A 17,302-nucleotide genomic window follows, 5' to 3' on the forward strand; every position below is an offset into this window, starting at 1 on the left:
CATAGCAAAAGTCACCAGACTCCTTTTCAAAAGATATTTATGTAATGATTTAATGCATTTTTTGTCTTCATTATTCCTCATAATAAACTTAGAAAGGGTTTGTTTTGGGTTTTTTAAAATTTTTATTTATTTATTTTTGGCTGTGTTGGGTCTTTGTTGCTGCACGCGGGCTTTCCCTAGTTACGGCGACCAGGGGCTACTCTTCGGTGTGGTGTGCGGGCTTCGTATTGCGGTGGCTTCTCTTGTTGCAGAGCACGGGCTCTAGGCACACGGGCTTCAGTAGTTGTGGCTCGTGGCCTCTAGAGCGCAGGCTCAGTAGTTGTGGCACACGGGCTTAGTTGCTCCACGGCATATGGGATCTTCCCGGACGAGGGATCGAACCTGTGTCCCCTGCATTGGCAGGCAGATTCTTATCTACTGTGCCACCAGGGAAACCCTAGAAAGGGTTTTATTATTTGCATTTTTCAAATGAATAAACTGAGATCCTGAGAGGTTGGGTAACTTGCCCAAAGTGACACAGCTGGAAAATGCAGAGCTGGGCCTTGAGCTCAGTTTCTCTGACTCCAAGCTGGTGTTCCTTCCATCACACTGCATCTCTAACAGGGTCTTTGTGTGCATGTGGTAAAATATACATAACATGAATTTTACTGTTTTACCTGAATTCTACTGTTTTAGCCATTTTAAAGTGTACAATTCAGTGGCATTAATTACATTCACAATGTTGTGTAATCATCACAACTATCTATTTCTAAAACTTTTTCATCACTCCAAACAGAAACTCTGTAACCATTAAATAATAACTCCCCCTGCCACCTCCCAGACTCCAGCCTCTGGTAACGTCTGTGTTTTGTCTCTTTGATTTTGACTATTCTAAGTACCTTATATAAGTGGAATGGTAGAATATTTGTTCTTTTGTACCTGGCTTATTTTATTTAGCGTAATGTTTTCAAGGTTCATTAGTGTTGTAGCAGGCACCAGAGTTCCATTTCTTTTTATGGCCTAATAGGGTCTTGTGGTTGCAAAGGACAGATTCACTCAGGCCACCAGAAGTAATGAGAGGTTATTGTAAGCAACCTTATAGAATTAAGGAAGACAGAAATCTCAGCCACAAGGCTAGAAGTTCAGGAACTGCCATATGGCTGGGCTTACTTCAGACTTAAATACAGTTTAGAATCTGATAAACACAGCTCTAGGGACCAAAATATCTCATTGCCCCGACAGTGGCAGGAGTTTGCTGTTTTCTGATACTTGGCCATTTTGTCATCTTAGCAATCTGCTTCGACAGCTCCTGTATGGTCTGGCACTACCAACCACCAACTTCTTACTCTCTGAAAAGCAATGCTCAGGCTTTTGCTGACTCCAGATTTCTACCACTTCAGTGATATGCTATCTTTTATCCTTCTGTGCCCTTCGTCTCCTGTGCCCACTGTCAACTGACAAGCTTTCTCCAAAAATCTGATTCTCTTTTTTGATGGCCTGGTTAGTCTCCAATCATCTCATATCTCATAAGCCATCTGCCTGCCCAGAAATTAGCTGCCCTTGAGTCAAGCATCTTCCCCTGCTCTTATCACTTGTGGCCAGCGTGATAAGTCACGTGCTATTAATATATGGTTCTTGATGGTAAAGCCCTGCCTCTCTCAGGAGGAGGTTGAGAGCACCGCAGGCAGGCGCCCAGAGAATCATTGGCTTAATTCTTCTACATCAGCTCTCCCACACTCTGCTGTGGAGCTGTCTATTGTACTTTAACCCTATGGCCTGCGTCTACTTCTGTGACTTCTCAAGTCATGGAGCAGAGGTAAATGTCTGGGTTAGTGTGTACTATGCAGATATTTCTACACATATTTTTAGATTATACAGGCATAGCTCAGAGATATTGGGCGTTCAGTTCCAGAACACTGTAATAAAGTGACTGTCTAAAACTAATATCACAATAAAGCAAGTCACACGAATTTTTTGGTTTTCCTGTGCATATAAAAGTTATATTTACACTATACTGTAGTCTATTAAATGTGCAATAGCATTTTGTCCAAAAAAATCAATGTACATACCTTAATTAAAAATATTGCTAGGGGGGCTTCCCTGGTGGCGCAGTGGTTGAGAGTCTGCCTGCCGATGCAGGGGACACGGGTTCATGCCCTGGTCCAGGAAGATCCCACATGCCGCGGAGTGGCTAGGCCCGTGAGCCATGGCCGCTGGGCCTGCGCATCCGGAGCCTGTGCTCCACAACGGGAGAGGCCACAACAGTGAGAGGCCCGCGTACCGCAAAAAAAAAAAAAGAAAGAAAATATTGCTAGGGACTTCCCTGGTGGTGCAGTGGTTAAGACTCTGTGCTCCTAATGCGGGGGGTCTGGGTTCGATCCCTGGTCAGGGAACTAGATTCCACATGCATGCCGCAACTAAGAGTTTGCATGCCACAACTAAGGAGCCCGCCTGCTGCAACTAAGACCTGGTGCAACCAAACAAATGAATAAATATTTTTTAAAAGTAAAGTAATTTAAAAAATTGCTAAAAAATGCTAACCATCATCTGAGGCTTCAGTGAATCACAATCTTTTTGCTGATGGGAGGTTTTAAGTATCGTGAGAATTATCAATATGTGACACAGAGACATTAAGTGAGCAAATGCTGTTGGAAGAATGGCACCGGTAGGCTGGCTTGATGCAGGGTTGTCACAAACCTTCACCTTGCCCCAGATAGTCTCAAAGGTCGCCTTCTAAGATTCTCTGATTGCTAGCTGACCATGTCCTGTTGACTTTTCCTGGTAGAGGTTTCTGTCCATTTCTTTCCATTCTTACTGCCATTGAGGTATATTATTTCTCACTCAGGTCATTCCAAAAGCCTTCTAATTGCCCCCTCCCCACCCATGTCTCCAGGCTGATGCATTTCAGCCTTCCTAGTTTTTCAAGATTATGTCATCTTCTTCCTCAAAAGCTTTCACTAGCTGCCCACTGCCTACTGAACAAAATCCATGTGATATCTGACATTTGAAGTCCTTGATAATCTGTGGTTGGTTATTTGTGCAGAGCTCTCTCCCCACAACTGTACTGTGGGCTCCTTGAGTTTCAGAACCATGCATGTCTGACTCACTTTATAGCCTCCCACACAGTTAAAGACTATTGACAAAGAACATCAAATATCTCCAAACTAGGAATGAAGCCCTAAGGAAGTGATAGAAACCTCCCAGTGAATTTCAGTGATGATGTTTGGCAGTTAGCACGCCCATGTTCTGCATGGTGGAAACATGCAGACTATGTGTGTGTTCAGATTTGCATTCAAGGTTGATGAAAGACTATCTGAAAGGCATTGTGCAGTAAGGGATGTAAGGAAGTTATGAAAGGTGTAAGGCAAGGTCCCTGCCCTCCAGGGGGTGAAGGGTTCAGGGGCCATGTGTGCAGGAAGACGTCTGCTTAGAACAGCAAAGGAGTCCTTGAAGTGGCTTCCTGGTGACCCAGCAAAGGGAAACTGGTTATTTGGGCTGACCTTGGTACAGCCCTCCTTCAAAGAAGTGCTGTGACTCAGACCCCACTGGCTTCAGCCCTAGTGCCACAGGGGACCCCTGGTGGGTGCAACACACAGGTTGAGGAGAGAAAAGGGGAAGGAAAGAGGGAGAGAAGGAAAGTGAAGAAGGAAATGGGAGTAAAGGAAGTACATTACTAAAGAATCTAACACTTTTATCCTACCTCCTAGTTCAAACAGCATTTTCACAAGAACGCTGTGAGGTGGCTATTAATATTTTTATTCTGATGATGATAAAAAGAAGGAGAGGTTAAGGGACTTGCCTAAAATCACATTCAGGGTTCTAACATAAAACCTCCAATAAGAGAAAGTACCTCAACTCCCATGCCATGAAGTAAATTATGATAGTAATGGTTATGACCCAAAGAATAAAATAAGTATCTGTGAGCCCATACTGATGTAACTAAAAGATTGAGTAAATAAATAAGTGGGGAAGAAGGAACAAATCTCCCTTACAGAAGAATTCAAATTAAGACATGTAAAAGGAATGAGAGAAACAGCAAATCATGATTAGAGCACCACAGTAATATTGCTGTAGGCAAGACCTACTGATAAAGGTAATATTAGTGAGCAAAAGTTTAAGGAGAAACATGACATTTGCATGGCCTCAAAGTATAGACTCCCAAATATTTAATTATCTTGATTTTAACATATGTCCACAAATGCTTGGATACTCCTCCCTCCATAAGGTAAAGCTTAATTCCTCTCCCCTTGGATGTGGGCTAGGTTTAGTGATATATTTCTAACAAATAGAGCAAGAGCCAGCGAAGAACCAAAGAGGAACTATGTTAGTCTCTGTGAGCCATACAGCCTTTTGCACAGCAACTCACCTCTGGTGTTGTAGCATGAAAGCAGCCACAGAAAATATGTTTAAAAAAAATGAGTGCAGCTGTGTACTAACAAAACTTTATTTACAAAAACAGTCAGTGGGCTTTGATTTGGCCTTCCAGCCATAGTTTGCTGACCTCTGGAATAGTGCATGGAAAGGAAAAAATGGTAACTTTGCAGTGGAGAAACCTGGCAGACCCCACCTTAACCAAGTAATCAAGGTTAACATTGCCAGTAATAAGTCATATTGAAGTGGTGTCAGCAGAGCAGCAAAGGAAGAACACCAAAGTTGATCCCTTCATAATAGTAACAAAAAATGCAGCAAAAACGGTCAGGATCAACTTTTTCAGAATACTGGACACTAACTAAAAGCCTCCAACAATCGGGAACGTTTTCAAGAAAAACCAGCTGAATTTCAGTAAGAATAGCAAGCTTTGTGGGGTTTTTTTTCTTTTTAAATTAAATTTATTTATGGCTGCGTTGCGTTTGTGGGGTTTTTTTTCTTTTAAAATTTATTTATTTATTTATGGCTGCGTTGGGTCTTCATTGCTGTGCTTGGGCTTTCTTTACTTATGGCGAGCAGGGGCTACTCTTTGCTGTGGTGCGTGGGCTTCTCATTGTGGTGGCTTCTCTTCTTGCGGAGCTCGGGCTCTAGGCGCACGGGCTTCAGTAGTTGTGGCTCGCGGGCTCTAGAGCACAGGCTCGGTAGTTGTGGCGCACGGGCTTAGTTGCTCTGTGGGATGTGGGATCTTCCCGGGCCAGGGCTTGAACCCGTGACCCCTGCATTGGCAGGCAGATTCTTAACCACTGCGCTACCAGGGAAGCCCCTTTGTGGTGTTTTTTGTTTTTTTAAATTTATTTATTTTATTATTTTTGTTTATTTATTTATTTTTGGTTGCGTTGCGTCTTCATTGCTGCGTGCGGGTTTCTCATTGCGGTGGCTTCTCTTGTTGTGGAATACGGGCTCTAGGCACACGGGCTTCAGTAGTTGTGGGTCGCAGGCTCTAGAGCGCAGGCTCAGTAGTTGTGGTGCATGGGCTTAGTTGCTCTGCGGCATGTGGGATCTTAGTTGCTCTGCGGCATGTGGGATTCTTCCCAGGCCAGGGCTCGAACCCGTGTCCCCTGCATTGGCAGGCGGGTTCTCAACCACTGCACCACCAGGGAAGCCCCTCTGTGGTGTTTTAACTTATTCTGGTCCCATCCAGTGTTGGAAGTGGCCTTGAAGAAAATAGCTGCATTCCCCGTACAGGTATTGGAAACAGAAAGAACAGAATGGATCTCATTCACAAGAAATTGTGGTTGTTTGTTTTGACCTATCTGGTGGCTCCCTCAAGAATTGGCTCAAAGGACTTACCTTAATTTGAAACCACATGAAAAAATAAAGAATGCCATTAAAGGTAACTCCATAGGTAAATATAAAAGACAGTACAAATGTATTTTTTGTAACTCTTTGTTTTCTACTATCTTATTTAAAAGATAACTACATAAAGCAATAATAATAACTTTGCATGGGCACACAACGTATTAAGAGATGTAGTCTGTATGACAATAATAGTACAAAGAAGGGGAGAGGGAACAGAGGTATATGGGGGCAAAATTTTTGTATAATAGTGAAATTGGTTGGCCTGAATCAGAACCAAATCATTATTAGTTAAGATGTTCATTGTAATTCCAATTATAACTGTCCAATTATACATTGTCCATGGTCCAATGACAATGACTAAGAAGTTAACCCAAAAATATAGTAAACAAGGGAATTAAAATGGGTACACTAGGACATAGCTAATCAACAAGAAAGAAGACAGTAATGGAAAAATAAGAGAAACAGAAAAGATATACAACATATAAAAAACAAATAGAAAAATAACAGATAAAATTCCTACCTTATGACCAATTACATTAAATGTAACTCCAATGAAAGGGCAGAGAGTGCTATAGTGGATTTTTAAAAAGTGATCCAACTATATGCTATCTACAAGAGACTCACTTTAGATTCAAAGACAGGAATAGGTAGAAACTAAAAGAATGGGAAAGATATTCCATGCAAATAGTAACTAAAAGAGAGCTGGAATGGCTATTCTAACATCATACAAAAAAGACAAAAATTGTTACAAGAGACAAAGAAGGACATTATATAATGATATAAATATATAACACTTATAAAAATATATGCACTTAACAACAGAGCCTCAAAATAAATGAAGCAAATATTGACCATATTGGAAGGAAAAATTGTTCAATAGTAATAGTTGGATGCTTTATTATCCCCATTTTCAATAATGAATAGAACAACTAGACAGGTGCACATGGAGTATTCTCCAGGATAGACCAAATGTTAGGCCAGAAAACAAATCTCAGTAAATTTTTAAAAAAATTGAGATCATATAAAGTATCTTTTCCAACCATAATGGAATTAAGCTAGAATCAATAGCAGAAGGAAGTTTGGAAAATTCACAAATATGTGGAAATTACATGACACACTCCTAAATAACAAAAAACTAAATCACAAGGTAAATTAGAAAATCCTTTGAGAGGAACAAAGAAGAAAACACAACATACCAAAACTTATGGTATGTAACAAAAGCAGTTCTCAGAAAGAAATTTATAGCTGTGAATACATACATTAAAGAAGAATGATATCAGATCAATAATCTAAACGTCTACCTTAATAAACTACAAAAAGAACAGCAAGCTAAACCCAAAGCAACAGAAGGAATGAAATAATAAATATTACAGGGGACTTGGATGAAATAGGGAAAGGAAAAACAACAGAGAAAATTAACAAAACCAAAATTTTGTTCTTCAAAAAGATTCACAAAACTGACAAACATTTAGCTAGACTAACCAAGAAAAAAAGGGGATGCTCAAATTACTAAAATTGGAAATGAAAGCAGGGACATTACTACTGACTATATAGAAATAAAAAGGATTTTAAGAGAATACTGTGAACAAGAGTATGCCCACAAATTAGATAACTTAGAATAATTGGGAAAATTCCTAGAAACACACAAACTATCTCAATTGATTCAAGAAGAAATAGAAAATCTGAATAGACCTATAAATAATGAGATTAAATCAGTAATCAAAAAACCTCTTAACAACAACAACAAAATCCCAGGACCAAATGGCTTCACTGGTGAGTCCTATCAAATATCTAAGGAAGAATCAGCACTAATTCTTCTCAAACTCTTGCAAAAAATAGAAAAGGAGAGAACACTTCCTAACTCATGCCAGAGATAACACATAAAAAGAAAACTACAGACCAATATCCCATATGAATACACATGCAAAAAACCCTCTACAGAATACTAGCAAACTGATTCAAGCAGTACATTAAGATTACTTCTCAAGACCAAGTGAGATTTATCCCAGCAGTGCAGTGGTGGCTCAACATATGAAAATCAGTCATTGTAATACACCACATTAATGGAATAAAGGACAAAAACTACATGTGATCATTTCAGTAAATGCAGAAAAAGTATTTGTCAAAATCTAACACCGTTTCATGATAAAAATACTCAACTAGAAATAGAAAGGAACTTTCTCAGCCTATTAAAACCATCTACAAAAACTCATAGCTAACATCACAATGGTGAAAGACTGAAAGCTTTCCACCAAAGATCAGGTACAAGACAAGGATATCCACTCTTGCCATGTCTATCCAACATGTACTGGAAGTTCCAGCTAAGGAATTAGGCAAGAAAAAAGAAATTTAAAAGCCTTCAGATTAGAAAGGAAGAAGTAAAGCTATTCCTATTCACTGATGACATAATCTCAGATATGAAAAATCTGAAAGAATCTACAAAATACCTATTAGAGTTACTAAACAAGTTTGGCAAGGTTGCAGGATATAAGATCAATGTACAAAAATCATTTGTACTTCTATAAACCAGCAATGAACAATCTGAACATTAAATTTTAAAATTTTCACTTATAATAGCATTAAAAAGAATAAATACAGTTTACCTTTGAACAACATGGGCATTAGGGGTGCCAACCCCTGCCCCAAGCACACAGTTGGAAATCCATGTATAATTTTATAGTTGGCCCCGTGGGGTTCCACATCCACAAATTCAGTCAACTGTGGATTGTGTAGTACTGTAGTACTTATTGAAAAAAATCCATATGTAAGTGGATCCATGTAGCTCAAACCCATGTTCAGGGGTCAACTGTACCTAGAGATAAATTTAACAAAAGAAATTCAGGACACTGAAAACTACAAAACATCATGGGAGGAAATTAAAGATCTAAATAAATGAAAAGATATCCCATGTTCATGTATTGGAGGACTTAACATTGTTATGATGGCAATACTCCCTGAACTGATCTACAGGTTTCATGCAATCCTTATCAAAATGTCAGCTGCCTTTTTTGCAGCTGGACATGGACAAACTGATTCTAAGATTCATATGGAATTACAAGGAATCCTGAATAACCAAACCAATTCTGAAAAAGAAGAACCAAGTTGGAGGACTCATGGTTCCTAAGTTCAAAACTTACTACAAAACTACAGTAACTAGAACAGTGTGGTACTGGCATAAGATAGACTTATGAATCAGTGGACTAGAGTTGTGTCCAGAAATAATCGCATACATCTCAGGTCACTTGATTTTGACAAGACCATTCAATGGGGAAAGAATAGTCTTTTCAACAAGTGATTTTGGGTCTACTGTATAGATGCATACAAAAGAATGAAGCTGACCTGTATTAGTTTGCTAGGGTTGCTATAACAAATACTACAGGCTGGATGGCTTCACACAACAGAAATGTATTTTCTCACAGTTCTGGAGGCTAGAAGTCTAAGATCAAGATGTTGGCAGAGTGGATTTCTTCTCTCCTTGGCTTGTAGATGGCCATCTTCTCCCTCTGTTTTCCCTCTATGCGTCCCTGTTTTATTATCTCCTCTTCTTATAAGGAGACTGGTCATATTGGATTAGGGCCCACAACAATGATGTCATTTAACCTTAATTACCTCTTTAAAGATCCTATCTCCAAATACAGGCACATTCTGAGGTACTGGGGGTTAGGACTTCAATACATGAATTGTGGGGAAGAGGTGCACACTTCAGTATGTGAGGGTGACCTTGGGAGCCCAGCACGGAACACCACAGAGATCCGGAGCAGCAAGCTCCCTGCAGCAGGAAGAGGCAGGCACGTGTCAGGCTGTGCATGGAGGGTTTTCATCAGCCACATGTGTAGCAGTGACAGAGGCAGCTGCTCCCCCAAACAGGTTCTCTGGTGAATGGAAATGTGTCTTCCATTCTCTGTCCTTAGCAACACTGGCCTCTTTGGTTTGTGTAGAACCGCAGATACAGGACAACTCAAAGGGAGAAAGGGATATTGGACTTTCTGTTTGTCTGGCATGTGGGTAATCAAGCTGGTTTTCTTTTGAAAAGTAGAAAACATGTGACCTTATGTGTCTTCCAGGCTGGTGATTCTGGCTGTTTCAGGTTATGCTGGTTACATAAATTCAAGCTGGGCTTCTGAGACACAATTGCTTCGTATCTTTTGTCATTATTTCTTTCCTTGTTTCTTTGGAGAACAGGGCTAGGATAGTGGAAAACCAGAATTCTAAACTGAATAGAAGGGCCCTTATCCTTCAGAGAGGACTGCCCCCGTGTATCTTAGTATCCGGTAAAATGTGACTGCGCCCCCTTCCCACTCACCACGGATGTGATTTTCTCATCATCTGAGACAGTTTGCTTCCCAGCCTTTTCATCCTCATTGCTTCTTCTCAGTCCCCATAGGTGGACACATGCTTAGTGGTCTGTAATGAATGTTTACTGATCCATCATTTCTATTGCTCAAATAAATTCATTTTTTAAGAAATTAATTAGGATGGATTATTCCTGCTCTAGGAGCTCATGATTAATGACTTGGTGCATTTAAAGTCCTGCACATGCAGGCAGTGTCAGGCCCTAATTCAAAAGCTTTTTTCCCCTCTGTTTCTTCATTTAGAACAATGTATTCCCTCTCTCTCTCTCATAAAAATAGGTTCAAAGTCATAAGTAGATTGTAGCTACTCCTTCAAAGATTCTCTCAGAATTAGGGCTCTATTTTTTTGTTTTTGTTTTTTTCTCTTTTGGCTGCGCCAAGTGGCTTGCGGGATCTCAGTTTCCTGACCAGGGGTTGAACCGGGGCCATGGCAGTGAAAGCCCAGAATCCTAACCATTAGACCATGGAGCATTCCCAGGGCTCTTGTGATAATTAGAGAAATAAGTCTCAAACTGAGCTTCCACCCAGCCTTATGAAAAGAACAAAAGTTTATTTTTTCCTCCCATTTCTTTGTTCTAATTCTCTCTTCTGCTTTTTAAAAATTTAACTTGTACTTCCTATTTCTCATGTTGCTGTACACTCTTCAAATATTTTAAGAATTATTATTCATAATTTTCACTTTTAATAGCTGCATTATAGCCCATCAGATTGGTATAGTTTACTTAGTCATTCCTCAATAGCTAGACATTTAGGTTTTTTTGTTCTTCAGTTTTTACCATTGTAAAAAACACTGCAGTGAATACTTTTCCCCATTTTTTTTCTTTTCAATTACTTACTTAAGGCAGACTCCCAGAAGCAGAATCACTGTGTTAAAGCGTGCACTCCCAGAAGTAGACTCACTGTGTTAAAGTGCGCAGACGTTTGTTGCAAAATTGTTTTCTAAAATGGTTGTGCTAGTGTATCATCTGGAACTTATTAATGTGTTTATTTTACCATACCCTGACCAACATGAAGCATTATAATTTTAAAACTTTGCTAGGGCCTCCCTGGTGGCGCAGTGGTTGAGAGTCCGCCTGCCGATGCAGGGGATACGGGTTCGTGCCCCGGTCTGGGAGGATCCCATATGCCGCGGAGCGGCTGGGCCCGTGAGCCATGGCCGCTGGGCCTGCGCGTCCGGAGCCTGTGCTCCGCAACGGGAAAGGCCACAACAGTGAGAGGCCCGCATACCGCAAAAAGAAAAAAAAAAAAAAAAAAAAAAAAAAAAAAACTTTGCTAACTAGAATATATATTTTATTCTTGACTTTTTATTTTGAAATATTTCAAATCTTCTGAAAAGTTATGAGTAATACAATGAACACTGGATGCCCTTTCCTTAGATTAAATTGTTAACATTTTGCCACATTTGCTTTAACTCTTTATACAGACACATATACATACAGACAGCTTTCCCTAAACCATTGAGTTAGTTGCAGGCATCATGACACTTCACTCCAAATACTTTAGCAAGTATCTCCTAAGAACATGGACGTTCTCCTACATAGCTGCAACATAATTATCACCCTTGGGAAATTTAACATTGATGCAAGGCTATATTTAAGATATATCCATATTCTAATTCCCCTGATTGTCCTTTATAGCTGGTTTTATTTTTTTTTTTTTTGGTTTTGGTTTTGGATCATACATTGCATTTGGTTGATATATCTCTTATATTTTCTTTAATCTAGAACTTTTTTTTTTCTTACATTGATCTTGTTGAAGCATCTAGGCCGGTTGTTTTGTCTTTGTCTGATTCTTTCCTTGTGTTTAGATTCAAGTTAGACACTTTTGGCAGGAGTACTACGTAGACAATGTTGTGTCCTTCCTGGTGCATCACGTTTGGAGGCTAGTGATACCAGATGGTCTCATCAGGTTAAAACTTTTATTCTGTGACAGTTTTGACATACAATTATTATTTCCTAGGAAGGACAGTGCTCTCCAAACTACTGCCTAAGAGGAATCGGGCTCTCTATTTCAAACAGGAAGGGAGAAGGAAGTAACACCAGTTGAGCACTTACTCTATTCCAGACACCATGCCAAGGGTGTTTACAGAATTAATCCCATTAAACCCTCATAACAACTCAGGGGTTATTATAAACATTTCACACATATGGAATCTAAGGCATAAAGAAAGGGCCAACTAACGTTTCAAAGTTCCAGAAACTGATGGAGCTTAATTTTAATACAGGTCAGTCTTACTTTAAAGCTCATGCTTATTCAACATAGTATGCTTTCTTAAAACCATGTTCAGAATAAGGTGGAGTATCCTCACGTAGACCCATCCAGCATGGGGTAATGAAAGGATGGCAAGTACAAGGTGCACACATCACTACTCATCATTCGTCACTCACGGCAGACATTGTTAATCAAACCCACCATGTAACCCTCCAAGCCTAGGTGTTTTGAATTCTTTCCCAAGTCACTGTTCCAGGCATGTGCCAACAACTGAGAGGAGTCAACAGGGGAGATAAAATTTATTCTGTGGATTTGTAAGCAGGCACACATGGGTTCAAACCCATACTCTACCACTTACTAGCTATATGACTTTGGACAAGTCACTTAACCTTTCTGAGGCTCAGTTTTGTTACCTATAAATTGAAATAATATGTAATTTGCACTAGAGTTGCATTAGAATTATCATGGGATTGTTATGTTTGTAAAAGTATCAAGTACCCAGTGCTGTACCTGGTCTGTATTTTGAACTCAAAAATGTATAGCTTTTGATGCTCAACATTGCTAATCATAAGAAAAATGTACTGATAAATCAAAACCACAATGAGATATCACCTCATATCTGTCAGGAAGGCTATCATCAAAAAAACAATAAATAACAAATGTTGGTGAGGATGTGGAGAAAAGGGAATCCTTATGCACTCTTGGTAGGAATGTAAGTTGGTGCAGCCACTATGGAAAAGTGTGGAGATTCCTCAAAAAACTAAAAATAGAACTCCCAGTGATCCAGCAATTCCACTCCTGGGTATATATCTGAAAAAAAACAAAAACACTGATTTGAAAAGCTATGTGCACCCCAATATTCATAGCAGCATCATTTACAATAACCAAGATATGGAAGCAACCTGAGTGTCCATCAACAGATGAATGGATGAAGAAGATGTGATACACACACACACACACACACACACACACACAAAACATGCACACACGCTGGAATACTACTCAGCCATAAAAAAGAATGAAATTTTGCCATTCGCAACAACATGGATGGATGGACCTGGAGGGTATTATGAAATGAGTCAGACAGAGAAAAAGTGTATGTTATCACTTCTATGTGGAATCTAAAAAAATAAAACAAGTGAATGAATATAGCAAAACAGAAACAGACTCACAGATATAGAGAACAAACTAGTGATTACCAGTGGGGAGAGGGAAGGTGGGTGTCAAGATAGGGGCAAGGGCTTAAGAGGTACAAACTACCATGAATAAATAAATAAGCTACAAGGATATATATTGTACAGCACGGGGAACATAGCTGATATTTTATAATAACTTTAAATGGACTATAATCTATAAAAACTTTGAATCACTATGTTGCATACCTGAAACTAATGTTGTAAATCAACTGTATCTCCAAAAAAATATATAGCTTTTAAGGAGCTCTATCCATCACTTCAGTTCTTGCTCTGTAGACCTGGGAAACATTAGAAAACAAGGAAATTATGTCAAGGAACCAAAGTTTGGAGATAAATACACACAGCACATAATTAAGTACAGGCTATGAGTTCTGTAGAGGTTAAAAAAAGGAGTGAAGGAGAGCCTGGCTGGAGTTCTACAGGGCGGCCTTCTGGAGGAGGTGAGATTTGAGCGGGTCTGAGGGAGATTTAGGGTTTGAAAGAGCCACCGGTGGGAAGGTGGTGCAACATGAGCAAAAGCGGTAAGAGAAAGTCAGCAGTACAAAAAGGAGACCAGTCCATTTGGAACATAGAGTGGAGCCTGGAGAATGTCTTGGGATAAGGAGAGTCTTCAGGAAAAGCCCCTCCAGGCAGTAACCTTTGGTTTCCCTCGCGTTCCCAGCCGGCCCTGTGGTCTTACCCAATTAGCCTCAAAGAGCACCGGGGAGGCCAGAGACGCTGCACAGTTTTGGGCTACCACCAGGGGGCAGTATGGCCCCACAACTTAGAGCTTCTCCGGTTCGTTTAGAACTTTTTCTGAGTTCCTATTTTGTGCCAGGAGCTGAGCTGGGAGCTTAAAAGTATCTCTCCACCAATCTAAGGGTCTAACGTTTGTGGAGCTCTTTGCATGGAGGTTGCAATGTACCTTTTCCTCGGTGATCTCACCTAATACTAATCACAATCCTGTGTGATCTCCGTGTATTTGTCTCATCCCCATGGAGGAACTGATGTTGAGGGGTTTAAATTCAAACCGACTGTGAGGGAATCTGAATTTGAACTCAGGGCTACGATCTCTAACCCGTGCCCTCTGCTACAACCTACAGCCTTTTGTCAAGGGGATAGGAGCATATAGATATTTAGCATAATAATGAGTTGTATTAATAATTATTAAAAACCAATGGTAGGGCTTCCCTGGTGGCGCAGTGGTTGAGAGTCCGCCTGCCGATGCAGGGGACACGGGTTCGTGCCCCGGTCTGGGAAGATCCCACGTGCTGCAGAGCGGCTGGGCCCGTGAGCCATGGCTGCTGGGCCTGCGCGTCCGGAGCCTGTGCTCTGCAAGGGGAGAGGCCACAACAGTGAGAGGCCCGCCTACCGCAAAAAAAAAAAAAAACCAATGGCAGAATTTCAGTTGGAGAAGATGAAAAAGTTCCAGAGATGGATAGTGGTGATGGTTGCACAACAGTATGTATGTGCTTAATGCCACTGAACTGTTCACTTAAAAATGGTTAAAATGGTAAGTTTTATGTTATGTATATGTTACCACAATTTAAAAACATTCATTAATAACAGTAGTTAATTATATTAGTAGCTGTCTTTTTAAAGCACTTATGAAGGTGTTAATCATTTAATTCTCACAACCACCAGTTGAGGTAGGTACTATTCTTATTCCCATTTAACAAAGAATTTCGGGAATTCCCTGACGGTCCAGTGGTTAGGACTCTGCGCTTTCATGTGTTCCATCCCTGGTTGGGAAAACTAGGATCCCGCAAGCTGTGCGGTGTGGCCAAAAAATAAAATAAAATAAAATAATTTCATCACTTGGTCTGTCCTTCCTCCCTCCCTCCTCCACAACAACTCCAGTATAGGCTGTGATCTGCACCTAACTAATCCTTGTTTGACCAGCATTTTAAAGTGTGATGGAGTGGAAAGACCATGGTCTTTGAAACTGACCGACCTGGAGCGGATATGGGCTCTGCTGCTTTACCAGCTGAATGTTCTTGGGCAAGATACTTAATCTCTCTGAGCCTCAATTTTTTCATTTATGCAATAAAGATAACAATAGTACCCACTTCATAGGGTTGTTGTGATGGGCAAAGAAGTGTAAAATGCGTAGCATAATGCCGATACATAGTAAGCACTTGAAAATGATGGCCGTTCTTATTATTTGCACATAGTAGAGTGTTCAGAAAATAATAAGTAAATGGATCGATGTGTCTTGAGAGTACCTGAAATAGCTCCTGGCCCTCCTGGGCACGTTAGAGGCAGGATATTCAGTCCCAATCAGTTTAGCCCAATCAGTCCAGGAATGACAGGACTGGATAAGCTTCTTTGAGTCCAACTCCATCATTTTACAGAGGAAGCCAAAGCCCAAGAAAGGGAGTCGTTTTGTGCGAGGTCACCCTTTGTGTCAGTCAGCCAGGAAGTTACCCTGAGAAGGAGTCTGGGGGTGAGAGCCCCGCCCCTGGAGCCAGGCCTGGGTGACGATGCGAGCTTCACATTAGCCAGCCTGGGACCTCTCCCAGAAAACAGGTTGTCATCAAGTCCCTTCCAGCCTTGGGTTTGTTCTGAGAGGCACTCGCCTCTGCCCTTTTCTGCAGGAGCAGCCAAGAGGATCATGAAACTGGGAAATCAGCTGTTTATCCTAGCTTCTAGGGTGGGGAGTGAGGGGAGAGAGGCAAGGGGAGGGACTCTGGGCACCTAGCCCTAGCAACACCTTTGGTTAATATTTATTCTTTCTCCTTCCTTGGGCTGGAAACCAAGGGGAATCCAAGCAGCACCATGTGAAGCAAGATCCCAGGGGCTCTGAGAAGCTTGTTCCAGTGAGAGGTGACTCAGCACAGGCCTCAGAACCACAGGGAGTGTCCCGCAGCCTGGATTCTGCGTAGGCCTGTGTGCACTATGTGGGCCACTGTGGCTGTTACTGTAGGTCTTCTGAGGGGAGGTTTTGTCTCCTAGGAGCCCGACGATGTCCTGGCCACCCCCCAGCTAATAAGTGGGTGGTAGGACCAGGGTCCTCGTTATGGTTTCATCTCTAAATAATGTACTTTCCCTTGAAGAAGCCCTTCATGTTTTGTCTGGATATGCAACCCTCCTTCTCTGCAGGCTCTTATCATCAGTACCATCTCCAGACTGGGATTTCTAGAACAGATGTCATCAGGGCACTCCCAAAAGATGCCTCACTGTTTGTGAATTGAGCTGTCATCCTTAGCACAACGTGGTCCTGACCAAAATTTCTGCCTCATCACAACCCCCACTCCTTTCTCCCACCAGGTACCCTGTACTATAGCCCAGGTTTTTGTTTTGTTTTGTTTTGTTTTTTACATCTTTATTGGTGTATAATTGCTTTACAATGGTGTGTTAGTTTCTGCTTTATAACAAAGTGAATCAGCTATACATATACATATGCTCCCATATCTCTTCCCTCTTGCGTCTCCCTCCCTCCCACCCTCCCTATCCCACCCCTCTAGGTGGTCACAAAGCACCGAGCTGATCTCCCTGTGCTATGCAGCTGCTTCCCACTAGCTATCTATTTTACGTTCGGTAGTGTATATATGTCCATGCCACTCTCTCACTTTGTCACAACTTACCCTTCCCCCTCCCCATATCCTCAAGTCCATTTCCTAGTAGGTCTGTGTCTTTATTCCTGTCTTACCCCTAGGTTCTTCATGACATTTTTTTTTCTTAAATTCCATATATATGTGTTATCATACGGTATTTGTCTTTCTCTTTCTGAATTACTTCACTCTGTATGACAGACTCTAGGTCCATCCACCTCATTACAAATAGCTCAATGTCGTTTAGCCCAGGGTTTTGCAGCATGAACTGTCCTCAGAAGCATCGAGGGCCCTTGTTTTTTTG

Source organism: Mesoplodon bidens (genome assembly GCF_964165515.1).
Source record: "Mesoplodon bidens genome assembly, chromosome: 1".
Classification (NCBI taxonomy): domain Eukaryota; kingdom Metazoa; phylum Chordata; class Mammalia; order Artiodactyla; family Ziphiidae; genus Mesoplodon; species Mesoplodon bidens.